Here is a 15641-nt window from a genome sequence, read left to right on the forward strand (position 1 = left end):
ACTGTATAGATGCCATATCACTTCCCGCTAATAGCAGCTTAGGAAACCGGACTTGGACTGATAGGAAACAGGAGGCAACAAGGACTTCTTGGCTTAGGTAAATCTAATTTTTGAAAGTGCAAACTGGAAGTGGTGTGGAGAATGGCTGTAAGGGGAAGACTGGTCTCAGATGGATGCCAAGGTGATGGGATAAGGTGGGTGTTAAATGCTGACAGGGCACAGCTGCTCAAAGTAGGGGGTCCCTCCCAGCACTGGTGATCCTGCCCCAAGCATCCTAATATATAAAAACCCTGGGTCGTAATGACCAGTAACAACTGGAGGCTGACCAACTGGAAGTCAGTGCTGGCCCCGCCCCCAAGCAAGCAGTAAGGGGCAATCAGGCAGGCAGGCAGAGTGGTTAGGGGTGATCAGGTAGGCAGATCAGTGGTTAGGGGTGATCAGGTAGACAGATGGCCCCTCGCCGGGCTGGCCCCGCCCCCCAGCAAAGAAAGAGGGAGGCCCAGGCCAGCCAAGCCATTGCACCCCAGCCTGTCACCTGCGGAGGGAGGCCACTGGTGGCAGGGGAGGGGGGGCAGTGCTGCACAGATGGCAAGCAGTGGCAGCAGAGGGGGTGGGGCCAGCTGCCTGAAGCCTGGGGAAGGAAAGTCCCAATAGGCCCTAATCTCAGGCCAGGCCTTAGGGACCCTACCCGAGGGGTCCCGGATTGTGAGAGGGTGCAGGCCAGGCTGTGGGACCCCCTGAGTGCATGAATTTTCGTGCACCGGGCCTCTAGTAACTTAATGAAAGAGAAGTATTTTAATTGAAGAGTTATATGGGCATGTACTAAAAAAAATTTAAGTAGTATAAAATGTTATGCTCTGAGAAACAATGCATCCCAGTCCTGGGCTTTTTCTCCCCTGGAACTTTGCATTTTATGTACTCTCCAGAAATTTTCTACATACACAAAAATGTGAGAAAATGTATTATGTACATGCTCTCTCTGTCTGTGTGTATCCACTTTCTTTTTTATGAGGTTACTATACACACTCTTATGCCTTGTTATTTTTTAACTGTGAAACTGTATTAAGCCATTTTATATCAACTCATGTACATCTATTTCATTACCTTTGATGTCTACCTGGATATACACTGACCGTTGTCTCACAAGCCCCCTATTGATGAATATTTAAGTCAAACATGGTTTTAAAGTCTCTTGCCTGTCCTCATTCCTGCCCACTCTCCTCAGCTCTTGATGTGCTTGCTGTTTTAAACCACTCATGGTCTCACTCAGGGTGACTTTCTCCTTCCACCTTTCCCACAAATCTCTTTTCAGATCAGCAGTAAGAGGACTCCCCCTGCAGCCACAAGAATTTAGCACATCCCACCACTTTTCTTCTACCTGGGAGTCATCTGTGATGGTGGCAGGTATTTGGCTTATCAGATTCATATTCCACCAATCTTTTCTCTAAATTTGTAAAATGTGCTTTGAAAGTCCTGTACTTTTCCAGCCACACCAAGGGTGTTCTAAATTCTAAAATGTCACAGCTCACTGCCAATCAGCGACTAGTTCTTTGCAAGTAAGAACTAAGCTCAGATTTTTCCTACTTCTCAGAGATGAAACTTTCAATAAGGCTGATCAAGAGCTCCTCAGATGCTTTGCTTTCAGAGGACATGTCAGTTGATATGGGGCCTAAATCTCATTTGTTAAAGTCACCAGGGTGCCTAGGTGTTCAACAGACTTTGGTGAACAGACATCTGTTCCTGTAAGTATTGTTCCTGATAGTCTTCCTCCTGTCTTTTTCTAAGAATTGTTGGACATTTTATCCTCTATTGCCTTTCATAATTTGAGCCTAATCTTTCTCCACAACTCAGATTTTAGCTGAAAGCCTTGATTAGGAGATAAATCTCCTGCCTGCCAAGTCATTGATGGCTCTCAAAGGCCTCACGGCATTCCTTGCAAGATGTCTATTGTCTGGTAGCCAAGGTCATCACGAGAAAACCAAATTGTGTTCTTTGACAGCATCCCCAGCTAGCTTCCTTTATTTTCCTGTCTCAAAGTCTGTACAAGAAGAGATAAAATATTCCCTAGGGCCCTATGTTCTTTTCCCACCTGGAACAAAGTCGATGAACATATAGTTTCTTTTTATTGCATATTTCCTTTCCATATAAATCAATTTAAGGCCCTTCATGTCATCAGGAAGTAGTACATCCCCAGACTGACCAACCACAGTAGACGTGCTCTGTCCTTCCCTGTCACTTCTGCTCTCTTCCACCATGCCTCGGGGAGATATAGGCTTATGTTATACTCTATATGATGTTTGCATAATGAGAAAAATCACATAATGATGCATTTCTCTGAACGTATCCCCACTGGTAAGTGGTGTATAACTACTTGCAGTAGGGTTGGTTTTTTTGTTTTATTCAGGCCATCAACTGATTAGGTGGAGAGCAATCTGCTTTATTCAGTCTCCTGATTCAAATGTTTATCTCATCCCAAAACACCTTTACAGACACACCCAGAATAATGTTTGACCAAATATCTAGGCACTCCATGCCTAGTCAAGTGAACACATAACATGAACCATCACACCAATATCACCAATAGGCCTAGTAATAATCTCTAATTGCCACAAAGACCCATGTGGAAAGTACTTTTATTCCCATTTCTCTAGATATTTATTTAACAAGTGTTTGTATATTTTAGAGATGAGAAACCAAGGTTCAGAGGGTTGAGATAACTTGCAGCACAGCTAGTAAATGGAAGAACCAGGATTCTAGTCTAGGTTTAAACGACTTCATCTGGCATTCTTCACCTGTGTAATCACTGCCTCTCTGCACTGGTGCTGTTATCCCCACAGATCCTGAGGCTCCATGCTTGAGGTGGGACAGGTATGAAGGCATTATCTGTTGGTCAAAGCTCAACAGCAGTAGTGGGGAAGGGGGATCATTTTTTTCATCACTTGTATGAACATATTGGACTTGAGTGCAACTTAGAGCTACTAGGAAGGTTCTGCTTTCCTTTGCCTTTGAGGCAATCCATAGACTATTAATAGTTCCTACCCTTTATTGAAAGCTATGTGCTTATGCTTTGCATAGATGATATCACTTACTGTTCACAATGACCCTATGTTCTTCCCACCACCCCACTCTGTTGTGGGAGGGACAGGATAAGAGAGCCACCATGGGCTCTCAAGGGTGGGTACTGTGAGACATCCCTCTTAACCAGGGATGAGCCACCAGGAACACCCCATATTCCCTTAAATGTCCCCATGGGGCAGTCTAATCCTGTTCCATTCCTCCCCCAAATCTTCCCATAAAGCCAGTTTAAAATGTGCATGAATCAATAATTCTACAGGTGTGTGCTGTCTGCTGATTCACCCAAGAAACAGGCCCGGGCTTTCCCTTCACTTGGTTTGCTCCTCATGCCTGACATGTCACTGCTCCTCACTATCCATCCCCACTAGCCCTTTCTGGAAATGCTGTCCAGTTGAAAATTCACTGTAAGTCCCGAGATCAATCTTATTTCAAGGAGACTCCTCTTACCCTCTTCCTACAGCACTTTCTGGGTTGCTTCCTGGGAGTTTGCTTATGACAATCTAAGCAGTCTTTCCACTATTGCTGAGTTAGCTTTGGCCACAGCAAACTTTTTGTCTCAAAGAGGAGGAATCTGAGACTCAGGACGGTGTGTCTTATTTAAGTTCACAGTTAAAAGTCAAGTCATCCATTTCCCAGTCCCCCTGGTGTACCCCATAGATACCAATTCTGATGGAGTGGGGGTTGGGCAGCCTCAGGTTCGACCCTAGGTGGAGGAAGGCTCAAGGACAGCATGTCTCCAAGGCAGTGCTTGAGGGGCAGACTGCTCCAAATGACAAGGGAGGTCAGCACCTCTTTCACATCTGCCGCACATACAGTGATGTACAATGATGTAGGTGCAGCACAAAGTAAAGTATTGGCAGGGAAATTGGGATAGGAAGTAATTTTCTATGAACAGAAGCAGATTCCCTTTGGTCTGCATGCTTCACCAGAAGGCTGGGGAAAGAGCTGAGATTCCTATCGGTCTGGAACTACAGCGAGTGACTCACTATGGCCCCCATTCCCAATGGAAGTGGCTTTGGCATGTATCATGTATTTCTAGAAAATCAGCTCATCTTTAAGTTCCCTTGGACAAAGCATCCACTTTATTGCTTGACCTGAGATTCCTGGAATTGTGAGATCTATGTTCCTACCCAGGCTCCACCACCCAGTGGATTCTCCATGGCACTTTTGTAAGCAAACGGGAGCGCATTTAGGCTCTGTGGGATGATGTTTCCAGGTCAGACCCCTAGTTTGGCACCCTCTATCTCCTCTCTCTGGTGTTGTTTCCAGAGCCTGTGAACCAGGTTACAGGAGCTAAGGGTGAATGGGCCTTATTTCAGCCAAGGCTTTGAGAACACTCTATCGGATAAACATTTACACAGGGAAACAATCACTGGTGGCAACTTTCAAAAGAAAGGAAGGTAAAACTTCTTACTGCTTTCAAGATCATTCTACTTCCTAATTTTTTAAACATAAAGGGTAAGTGACTTTCAGGTACTTTGAGAGCAATAAGACCATTGTTGAGAAGGCAGCACACTCTAGAGGTGGATAAAGAATTTGGAAGATACCCAGAGACACAGGTGTTAGTTCTGGCTGCCAAGGACTTGCTGGTGCCTTTGGACAAAGCATCCACTTTATTGCTTGACCTGAGATTCCTGGAATTGGGAGATGTATGTTCCTACCCAGGCTCTGTTAGTAACTGTCTGATGTTGACATGAAAACTCCTCTGAGCCTCAGTTTCTTGGTTTGTAAAATGGGAATAACAACACTTTATCTGTCTACCTGTCCCAGTTGTTGTATAGGCCAAACAAAACTATGTGAAAACACATTGTTAACATTAGAGTGCTCTGTATTTTTCCTGTGATGTAGGGCATACTAGTAATGTCTTTTGCTGAAAGTGAGGCACAAGATTGGTGGAGAATGGTAAAAGAACTAAGGCCCTCCTGAGACACACAGAAAGACGCAAGGCTGAGTTGCATCTGGGATTGGAGACCGTGGGTCTGTGGTGGCAACATTCACCACACCAGTGGATGTACAAATGAATGTTGGCTTGGGGGGTGAAAGGAATTAGGGGTATTGACAAGGGAATGGTTACAATGGTGACCCTGGAGTCAAGAGGGAAAGGGTTGAAGAAAGGGATGCAGCTGATAGATTTGGGGAGCTGACAAGTGTTAGTGAGATGTAAATGCCACATGTGCAATGGAGTTAGCTGACGAAGCAGGCAATGGTGGGCAGAAAGTATAAGGCTGGGGTTGAAGGTTTGAGAGCTGGAGGACATCTAGATATCTGAGTAGGACAAGGAGGCGTGAGGGAGAGGGTACTGGCTGGGAGGAGCACCCAGGAGTTGAAGGGCCCCAGGTTGGTGACAGGAGTTGGGGTTAAGAGAATGAGAGCTGAGTGCTAGGGCCCTGAGAGAATATGGGTGAGTTATCAGACTTGGGGATAGCTACAGGGAGGACGAGGAACCTGTGGATGGAGGTGGATGGAGGTGGATGGAGGGACATCGAAGGTGGGGGGTTAGCTGAGTGTCTGTAACGGTTGAGAGGAGCATAATGCTGATGCTGCTTCATGGTAAGGGTGGCCCAGAAAACAGAATGGCCCAGAGGCATGCTCAGATTTAAAATTTGATAAGAATCACATAAAAAAATAAGTAATTTTACATATAGATGATCAAAAGTTGTTAGGGGCATTTTGGCCTCAATATGCAAGTATATAAAAATTGTAATAGGTAACTCCTTTTAGTCATTGATATTTTTAATATAACAGGCCCAATGGCATGCCAGTTAGCACCAGTGGATGAGGGCCACACATTGTTAAATTTTCTGGAATTTTGCAAGCTAGGTGTCATGTTAGTAGCTTGAAATGAGCCTGGGAAGAAATAGTTACAGCATGAAAATCTTCAAACTAGGGCCTTTCCTCCCCTGGAAATCTGGTGGTTAAACATTTCCCAGCATGCCACTGAATAGGCCTAAATATAACCTCTGCCTGACTTTGCAGTCCTGTTGTTGTGAGTTTGTGTCACAAACAGTGGTAATCCTAACCCTTGGTATCTGTGAATGCGACCTTATTTGGAAAAGGACTTTTGCAGATGTTACTCAGGTGTAAATTTAGATGAGGTTGCACTGGAGTAAGGTGGGCCCTTAAGCCAATATGATGGTGTCTTTGCAAGAAGAGGAGACAGAGGAAGGACACCATGTGAAGACACAGACGCAGGGGGAATGCCATGGTGATGGAGGCAGAGACTGAGGTACATACGCCAAGGATTGCAGCAACCCCAGAAGCTAAGAGGAAGTCATGAATCAGAGTCTCCCTCCGAGCTGCCAGAGGAACCAACCCTGCTGACACCTTGATTTCAGACTTCAACCCCCAGAACTGAGAGAGAATCCACTTGAGCTGTTTTACGTCGCCCAGTTTGTGCTACCTTGTTACAGCAGTGCTAGGAAACCGATACCCTGTCATGCCAGCGTCAAGTTTGGGCATGAGGCAAGTGGAAGTTCCCCAAAGTGAACTGCAAGGGGGAGCTCCCTGTTCCTTGTGCTCTGGCTCCCAGAAACCTTCCCTCCTACCTCCTCTAGCTCGGATGTTCTATACCATCGTCTGGCCCTTCCTGTAGGCTGCCTTGTAGTGTGGGTTATGCTTTTAAGTATAGACATGTTGCCGCCTCTTCTAGGTGGTGACCAGAGGTTATAAACTCAGCTGCCTCGTGGGTCAAGGTTGCTGAGTGGGATGCCAGGGGAACCATTTCAGACTGGAATGTGTGTCTGCCTTTAAATAAAATACTTTCTCTACCTTGCTGGCCAAGGAAAACCCGACTAAGACCTGTTGTTTTGGGACCTCTGCATGTACCCAGAGAGAGGGGACATCTTTTGGCCTTTGTCTCCTCCAACAGCAGCTAATGAACATTCATTACTATTTGTGAATTTGCTGCTTAGATCTCTCGGGTCTTGTACTGCCCAGCCAATGAGTGAATGGGTCTGAGGCCTGAGAAGCTCAACAATTGCCCAGAGTTTCTTTTCTGATAAAAGCTTCAAAAGAGGTTTTTGTAACGTTATATGTTATATCCCCCACTGACTCGACACTATTGCAAAACTTCAGCTTCAGAAGAATGCAACAAGAGGGCGGAGCCCCTTCTAGGCAAAGCTTGCCCTACCCTAATGTTTTGGTGAGTGTTTTTCTTGGCAATTCTTGGAATCTCAGGTGGCTGAGAGAGGGAGGTGTCAGGGACACTGGAGGGTGATTTGGGGTGGGGAGTATTTCCAAGTTGAAACTCCTGTTTACAGTTCATTTCTTTTTGAACGCCAGAGGGCGATGCAGACCTGCTGAATAGCTGACTACCTTGCTTTAAACTTGAGATCCTGGGAACCAGTCTTTTTTCTTTTTTTAAATGTGAGAACCAATGCTGAATTGAATATTTGTTCGTTGGACTATGTATTTTGCTCAGGCATCTAAGAAAGTTTCAGAGAAGGCTATTGAGACCACTTGGATGTCCAAGCTCTGGGGCCTGGAGCTGGGAGACCCACAGAAAGGTGCAGCTTCCTCTGTGGGGAAGCACTTATCACTCATCCTCTCACTCCATCCTGAGACTGTCTAGTTCTGGTCGGCTCTGTGGGAAGGTTTGAACTGTGTCCACGGTAAGAGCTACCTTGTGTTAGGACCCAGCTTGTTACTTCCAGGGCCATTTTACTAGTAAATTGGTTCCACGAGATTGTTCTACTTAGTGTCTGTAAGTGAGGCCTGGCCCTGAGCAAATGAAGGTCAAGGGATTGCATAGGTCCTAATGGTTATTATGGGCAGTGCTGGGGCTCTGGTGATGGTGGCCAGCTGACCAGGCTGTGTGTCTGTGGTCATGGACCAGCTCCTTCCAACACTCTCTGACAGTGAGGAGAGTTCCACAGAATGTTCATGGTTTCTGGAGAATTAAGGAAAACTGTACGTTCATCAAAGAATCTGGAAGGAGCAGAAGTAGAGCAGTTGGGAATATCTATGGGAATCTCAACAGTGGTGAGGGCCCTGGGAAGGGGAGACTGGGCTTGGCTTTGGAGCTCTGAGGCCTGTGGACAGGTGCCCCCTGGGCAGCAGGGACGAGACACCACGAGCATCAGAGCCCATCTAATTCTGTATGTCCAGAACTCTTGGATGTGTGTGTGCAGTTGTAGAAGAATATGCACCCGACTACGCGACTCATTTGGAAAGGGGCCTGTCCACCTTCTTCCCTTGGGAGAGGCAGCTCAGTGTTAGCCATTCGGCTCTGGGGACCAGCCAGTGGCATTCAGCAGAGAGCAAGACTGTTCTTTCCAATAGCGTGTTGTCAGCAACAAAGCACCCACTTACTACACAAGATAGAAAAAGGCCTTGGAAGAACAAAAGCACTGCTAAAGAAGTGACTACTATTTAGTGGCCCCAATGGTTCATCTGAACATGAAAACTGATAAAATGAGGGAGAATGTATATCTATAATAAAGGCACAAGGTCACTGTCATCTGAAAACTAGGTTGAAATGTACCACTGAGAAGATCTACTGTGGACACTAGAAATTGGTGCAGGGCCATGGTCTGCATGGTGCAGTGGGCCCAGAAGGCAGACAGGACTTCCCTGCTTCCTAGGTCTGTGACCATTGTTGGGGCTGATTGGCCATGTACACGAATAAGATAGGATCCTCTTTGTCATATACAATTCTATTGCTCAATTCAGCCTTTTTATTTAACAAGGATATAAAAGAACAGGATTTGCAGGCAGAACACTTAGATTGGACTCCCGTTCTAGCTTTTACTTCTCATTATCCATGTTCATGCTTAGGGAAGTCACATGACAACACTTAATCAGTTATCTCTTTCTTAAAATGGGCATTGAGTACCAAACAATGTATACATGTGAAAATACTTGGGAAATTACCAAACGTGATATAAGGACAGTTATTAATTTCTAGAGGGCATCCTTAGCATTTCCTTCTCTCAAATATTTGTCTGTTACTTGGGCTGAGTGAAGCTTCATTTGAAAGGGGGCTTAATTAGAGTTAAGATAAGATATATTTTTAGTCCAGTCTTACTACTACTAAAAAGCCAAATAAAAAGGAATGAGAATTAGTTTGGTTTCTGTGCACTCTACAATTTGTAGGCTGGTTAGCCACATTCAAATGACAATTTGCAGAACAATCCCTGTTTATATTGGAAACACTATTGAAAGAACTTTGTCTTGAGAAAAAGTTTTTCTCTTGTATCTTTTTTAGCTACTTAACATAAGAGACATCTTTGGGCTAATGTGAAAAGGGAACAACTAATGGCAAAGTCAAGGATCAAGGTTTTGTTTATAGACATTTTGTCAAATAAACACATCTGTTGGACCGGAAGCCTCCTTGGTTTATTACAGCAATTGCTTTCTGTGAGTAAGCAACGAGGTGCTTAAATTTCACATCTGTGAAATACATATTACGTTTCCTAGCAGGAGAGAAGACTCAGTCAATATTTTTTCAGTAACACAGGTCTCATTCAGAGTTCTGTTTAATCAAATAGATATTGTCCTTGACACTGAACTACACGCTGGGCCTCATTAATGAACGTGCCTGTTGGTAGTTCCTTGTTTAAAGCCATCACTCCATTTTTTTTTTTCCTTGGGCTTTAACACACACACCATCTGGTGCAGATTGATAAGCAAGGGAGTACAGCAGGCAGCAGTTCCCTGGAATGAGACTGTCAACTCCTAAAGCAAAGCTCTCTGATGCAGTCTAAACTCACTGCCACTGTCAAGATTCATTCCCAGCTGCTCTGCTCCTGCTCCTTCCAGGCCCTTCGGTGAGCTGGACACAGCTTTCCTGATTGCTCCAGAAACCATGAACATTCTGCCAGACTATCCTCACTATCAGAAGGTGTAGATTCCTCCTCTGCAAAATCAGGATGTGGAAGTACCAACCTTATACTTTTGTAGGTTTTCAGTGAAATAATCTAGTTACATGTTAGTTACTATTATCACCATCATCACCATCTCTGAATCCCTCACAACCCCCAGCATACTGTCCTGCACTATGATAACAAGGGAGCAATTACCATTCACTGGATCCCATTCACTGATGAATTATACATTTGGAATGAAATTGATCAGATTGCACTTCCAATTTCTTTTTTTAAAATAAATCTATTGATTTCAGAGAGAAAGAGAGAGGGAGACAATGATGAGAGAGAATCATTGATCAGCTGCCTTCTGCACTCCCTCACCTCTGTCTCCCCCCGAACCCCCCCTCCCCCGACACATACACACACACTGGGGAGTGAGCCCAAAACCCAGGCATGTGCCCTTACTGGGAATCGAACCATGACCTTCTGGCTCATAGATCGAGGATCAACCACTTATACTAAAAGTGCAATTTCTTAAAGCACTTTCAGTATACCATGTTTTGATTTGGTGTGTGTGTGCGGGGAAGAGGTACAGAGAGAGTAACTACTTAACAATTGTTCAAACCCCAACCCTAGAGAATAATCGTTAGATCTGTGCTTACAAAAGTTCCAAGTATCATTCTTGGTACACTGTACTAGACATTTGACAAAAGGTCTGAGAGATAAAGAGTTCCTATTTTATTGTTTTGCAGAAAAGACACAGACTTACAGTGACTTGCCTAAAGTCTAAGAAACAGGCATGTTGTTTTTGGATATTACTTCTTGAGTTAAACTATGTGAAGCCAAATTTTATTTTGTGTTTAATCACATGGGAGCCATTATCTTCAGTAAATGTTTTCTTAGGACATCCAGGCAATGGAAAATTCCTCCAGAGGGCTGCTTAGTCGGCAGGTGTTTTCCATGTTACTTAACTGAAGAGCTCTCTGCTCGTCAGATGGAGTGAATAAGGGAAGTGGTTATCAGTGGCTCTCAACGTGACAGCTCTTTAGAACCGCTCAGAGCCTAAAAAGTGTCTGAGCCTGGCCCCACTCTGCAAGATTTTGCTTTGGGATAATCTGGCCAGGCATCAAAATTCCTAAAATCTTTTTTAAGTGACCCTAAGAAGTGTTTCCATCTATTTCTTTCCCCTCAGCCTTCTGTGATTCTATGCTTTCCCAATATTTATAGATTCAGGCATATTAAAATTCCATCCTCTTTGTAATCTTCCTCAATAGGGACATTATTTTAACTTCAGAAAATTTTGAAACCTAATAGGAATTAACAAATTTGCTCTTCTGAAATATAAACACTTGATTTTATAGAAGAATTGCCAGGATTGTTCTGTAGTTACGTCTGAGATGCCATCGGAATGGTAACCAAAAGCCTCTTAATTGTACAAAATCAAAGCTATAACCTTTCTTCTTTCTAAATTCATTTAACAGAATAAAGCTTTCCCAGATGATTCTTCCCTTTGAAATTTAAAAAGTGATGGCCTGAATTCCATGTATTATTATAATAATACTAGAGGCCCAATGCACCAAATTTGTGCAAGAGTAGGCCTTCCTTCCCCCGGCTGCGGGAACCGGCTTCCCTCTGGCACCCAGGACCCAGGCTTCCCTCGCAGCCCCAGCTTCGTCCGGAAGGTCATCCGGTCTAATTAGCATATTGTGCTTTTATTATTATAGATAAACAATGTAGAGGGGTAGTAGTAATAATGAGAGCAATAATAATGTCTTTGTTCATTGTGTTGGGCTGTTTAGATTAGGATTTACTTGTTGGGCTGTTTAGATTAGGATTTACTTGTTGAGGCACATCACATGTTCATAATGAGTAGTGTTTGCACCTACTAAGATAGGGAGTTTACATTAAAGACTATGTACCCTAATGTTTATGATAGATTATTTTGGTTGAATATTCAAACTTGTCTAGCACCTGCTGCAGATTCTGTGCTGATGCACTTGCCATTATTTATAATAACTCTAACCCTGTACGATAATTGAGACAGGTATATACAATGTCTCTAGGAGCACCCTAGAGGAATATTGAATAAAGGAATAGTGCAGATTCCATAAATAGAATATACCAGGAAAATTAGCATGTAACACCTTCCACCCCCGCCCACACACCATTCTCTCTCCAATCTTCTACCTCACAGAAAGGCCACTTTGTTTCAATCTTGCAATATCTTCTAAGTCAGCCTCTTCAAACCCGAATGACTTAATTGGCAATGCTTTTACAATATATTTTGTGCATTTTGCTTCAGGGAATTATTTATGGGCTTACCATCAGTTATTTCCTTTTACAAACATCATTGAAGCTCACCACTTCTGGAAAGCCTCACCTGTTTAAGTGGAATATGATCCCATTAACCTCTGGCTGTATCTTCAGAGGATATATCAGAAGTCATATTTGTATAGGCATATGCTGCCATCCTATGCCCTATGTATGAAAGCACATCAGCACGTCTCTTTTACTTCTCTAATTTTAGCACGAGGGCCATTGAACATGCTCTTTCACCTGCCTAGAATATATTTGATTCTACCAGCAACCTCAATATCTAATTCTTTTCATATCCCTGCTTGGTTATTTTTGTTCTGAGAGGCTTTCTTTGATCTCCCTTGTTCCACTGATTTGCATGGCCTTGTTGCATCTCTCCAAAGTCTCACTTTTATATTTATTTGAGTAATCATTTCATTAATATCTGTCTCTCTTGGTAGGCTGTAACTCTGTGACTAGTATATATTTCTAGCATTTAGCCCCTGGATCCTAGTAGGTGACTAATTGTTGAATGACCAGATAAATAAGAAACTGTGTTTGCTCTTTGAAACATAGCTACAGTTCTACTTCACCTATGAGTTTTGCAGTACTTAAAGAAATTTCAAAACCCGTTTTTTTCAATATTTTAAAAACTAAAATAATATAAGAAGAAAGTTAATTGTGCAAAATAATGAATTTTACTAAATAATTTATTACACTGAATTTAAAAAACTGTAATTTAAAAAAAGTCACCCTTAATCTCATCATATTAACCCATCAACTACTTTTATTTCATCAAAGGACATTGTCCTAAAGCTGCAGTGATTCTGAAACTTAAATTTAAATGTCTTTAGTTTCCTCCCCTCCCCCTAATTCTCTGCATGACAAAGGGCTGCTTCCTAAACTCTGGCTGGAAATCGGTATCTATGAGAAATAGCCTTTTGTTCCTTTACACTGTATCTAAAAACAAAACAAAACAGTGCCATCTAGAGGTCAGAGTGCTAACATGTTCACACAAAATAGACCCAGGCTAGGTGTCAAGCTAAGCAGCACCTTTCAACTCTGCTGAGCTTCAGGAGCCAGACAGACCCACTGTGCCAAATTCAGGAGTAACACCTGTCCCAGTTGATTTAAGACTTTTTCTGTCTGTAGGATCTTACCTGAAATCACAGAAACTATTCTCTCGTTTTTGCGTATGAGAGTTGGGTATTGTTTTAACAAGAGATTCCTTAATTCTTTAAAACCGCCTCAGTCATCTTGACTAAAATGTGGGTAATTGTTCTTATTGACTAAGATTAGGATAAAATGTTCAGATATAAAAATAGTTGAATTATATACTGAGCAATTACTGTTTCCTCCTTATTAATGTTACATGGTCTTTCCAGTAACTTTAAAGCAAATGATTATTTCTAGCCTTAGACCTAAAGAAAATAAAATCTAGAAGAACCCTACTTTGACCCCAAATAGCAAAAGCAACCTTGAGAAAGAGTAACAAAGAATTTAAACTATTTACCCTGGAGAAACCAAGATGGCGGCATAGGTAAACACCTAAACTGAAGCCTTGCACAATAATTTCAAAAATACAACTAAAAGACAAAACGGACATCATCCAGAACCACAGGAAAGCTGGCTGACTGGAAATCCTACAACTAGAAGGAAAGAGAAAACCATAAGGAAAATCAGAGGAGCTGTAAAAGACTGAGGTATGGAGACACAGGCGTGCGTGTGCGGAGAGGACGGGCAGCTGAGTGCCTGGCTGGCATTCTCTAGCAGGAAGGAGATAAAAGCTCCAGACAGTGCTGAACCCCAGCTCCGACTGCACTGAACCCCAGTACCGGGCGAGACCCTGGGGACCCAGGCTCATACTGGGGGAATCTGGGCTGTAAGGCGGAAGGAAACTCAGGGGAGCGGCAAAAGGCAGAGCTCCGGAGGCGCACATGTCAATGCGCGCAGAGGACAGACTGTTGAGTGTGCCGCAGGATTGCTCTAGCGGGAAGGAGACAAAAGCTCTGGACTGCGCTGAACCCCAGTTCCGACTGCACTGAACCCCAGTTCCGGGCAAAAATCTGGGAATCCAGATTCATTGGGGGAGAGACTAGACTGTTTGGCAGCGGGCGAAACTCGAGGGCGCCTTTCTCTCAGAGGTGCTTGCAGCGAGTACCGAGGGACACTGAGACCCAGGAATCTCATAGGGCGGGGCCGACGGGAAGCCAAGGCTGTAGGCTCCACCCTGAAGCTCCACCCTGAAACTCCGCCCCATCCAAACTGAGCACAGAGGCTTTTACAATTTTGCAAGTCTAGTCGAATAAGGCTGTCTCCCGGCGTAGACACAGCTGATCCTCACAGCCAATTGGCCTGGAGGTCAACTCCTCCCACTGATACCAACAACAATTAAGACTTAACTACAACAAGGCTGTACACACAATCCACAAAGGAGGGCACCAAGAGTGTCCACCTCAGGTAACTGGGGAGGCCAAGCCACTGGCCCATATAGGACAAATAGCACACAAAGCTACCCTACCAACTCAGGGAGGTAGTGAAAATGGGGAGACAAAGAAACAGATCACAAAACAAAGAAATGGAGGAAAACAAATGACTGAACAGAGTTCAAAACCACGGTTATAAGGTTTTTCAAGAATTTCCTAGAAAAGGCCAATAAATTTAGCGAGACCCTCGAGGATATGCAAGAGACCCTCAAGGATATGGAAAAGGACCAACTAGAAATTAAACATACACTGACTGAAATAAAAAATATTATACAGACACCCAACAGCAAACTAGAGGAACGCAAAAATCAAGTCAAAGATTTGAAATACAAAGAAGCACAAATCACTCAACTGGAAAAGCTAAAAGAAAAAAGAATCCAAAAATATGAAGATAGTGTAAGGAGCCTCTGGGACAACTTCAAGCATACCAACATCAGAATTATGGGGGTGCCAGAAGAAGAGAGAGAGCAAGATACTGAAAACCTATTTGAAGAAATGATGACCGAAAACTTCCCCCATCTGGTGAAAGAAATAGACTTACAAGTCCAGGAAGCACACAGAACCCCAAACAAGAGGAATCCAAAGAGAACCACACCAAGACACATCATAATTAAAATGCCAAGAGCAAAAGACAAAGAGAGAATATTAAAAGCAGCAAGAGAAAAACAGTTAGTTATCTACAAGGGAGCACCCATATGATTGTCAGCTGATTTCTCAACAGAAACTATGCAGGCCAGATGGGAGTGGCAAGAAATAGTCAAAGTGATGAATAGCAAGAACCTACAACCAAGAGTACTCTACCCAGCCAAGCTGACATTCAGAATTGACGGGCAGCTAAAGAGCTTCACAGATAAGAAAAAGCTAAAGGAGTTCATCACCGCCAAACCAGTATTATATGAAATGCTGAAAGGTATTTTCTAAGAAGAGGAAGAAGAAGAAAAGGGTAAAGATAAAAATTATGAACAAGTGAATCTAAAAA

General features: G+C 43.4%; 2 protein-coding genes across 3 annotated transcripts in view; one reads left to right on the forward strand and one right to left on the reverse strand.

The window, feature by feature from the left end:
* The window catches only part of CRH (corticotropin releasing hormone), a 339387-nt gene that overhangs the window by 33075 nt on the left and 290671 nt on the right, over positions 1-15641 (reverse strand). The window lies entirely within an intron of this gene.
* Positions 1-15641, forward strand: part of DNAJC5B (DnaJ heat shock protein family (Hsp40) member C5 beta) — a 59626-nt gene that overhangs the window by 6185 nt on the left and 37800 nt on the right. Inside the window, exon 2 of one of the 2 annotated variants that reach the window (XM_028158798.2) lies at positions 1313-1404. The exons of the other annotated variant lie outside the window; for it this stretch is intronic. The gene's annotated coding sequence lies outside the window, so the exon portion shown is untranslated. The remainder of the gene's footprint in view (positions 1-1312; positions 1405-15641) is intronic. 2 annotated transcript variants of the gene reach the window in all.

Source organism: Eptesicus fuscus, chromosome 19 (assembly GCF_027574615.1).
Source record: "Eptesicus fuscus isolate TK198812 chromosome 19, DD_ASM_mEF_20220401, whole genome shotgun sequence".
Classification (NCBI taxonomy): Eukaryota; Metazoa; Chordata; class Mammalia; order Chiroptera; family Vespertilionidae; genus Eptesicus; species Eptesicus fuscus.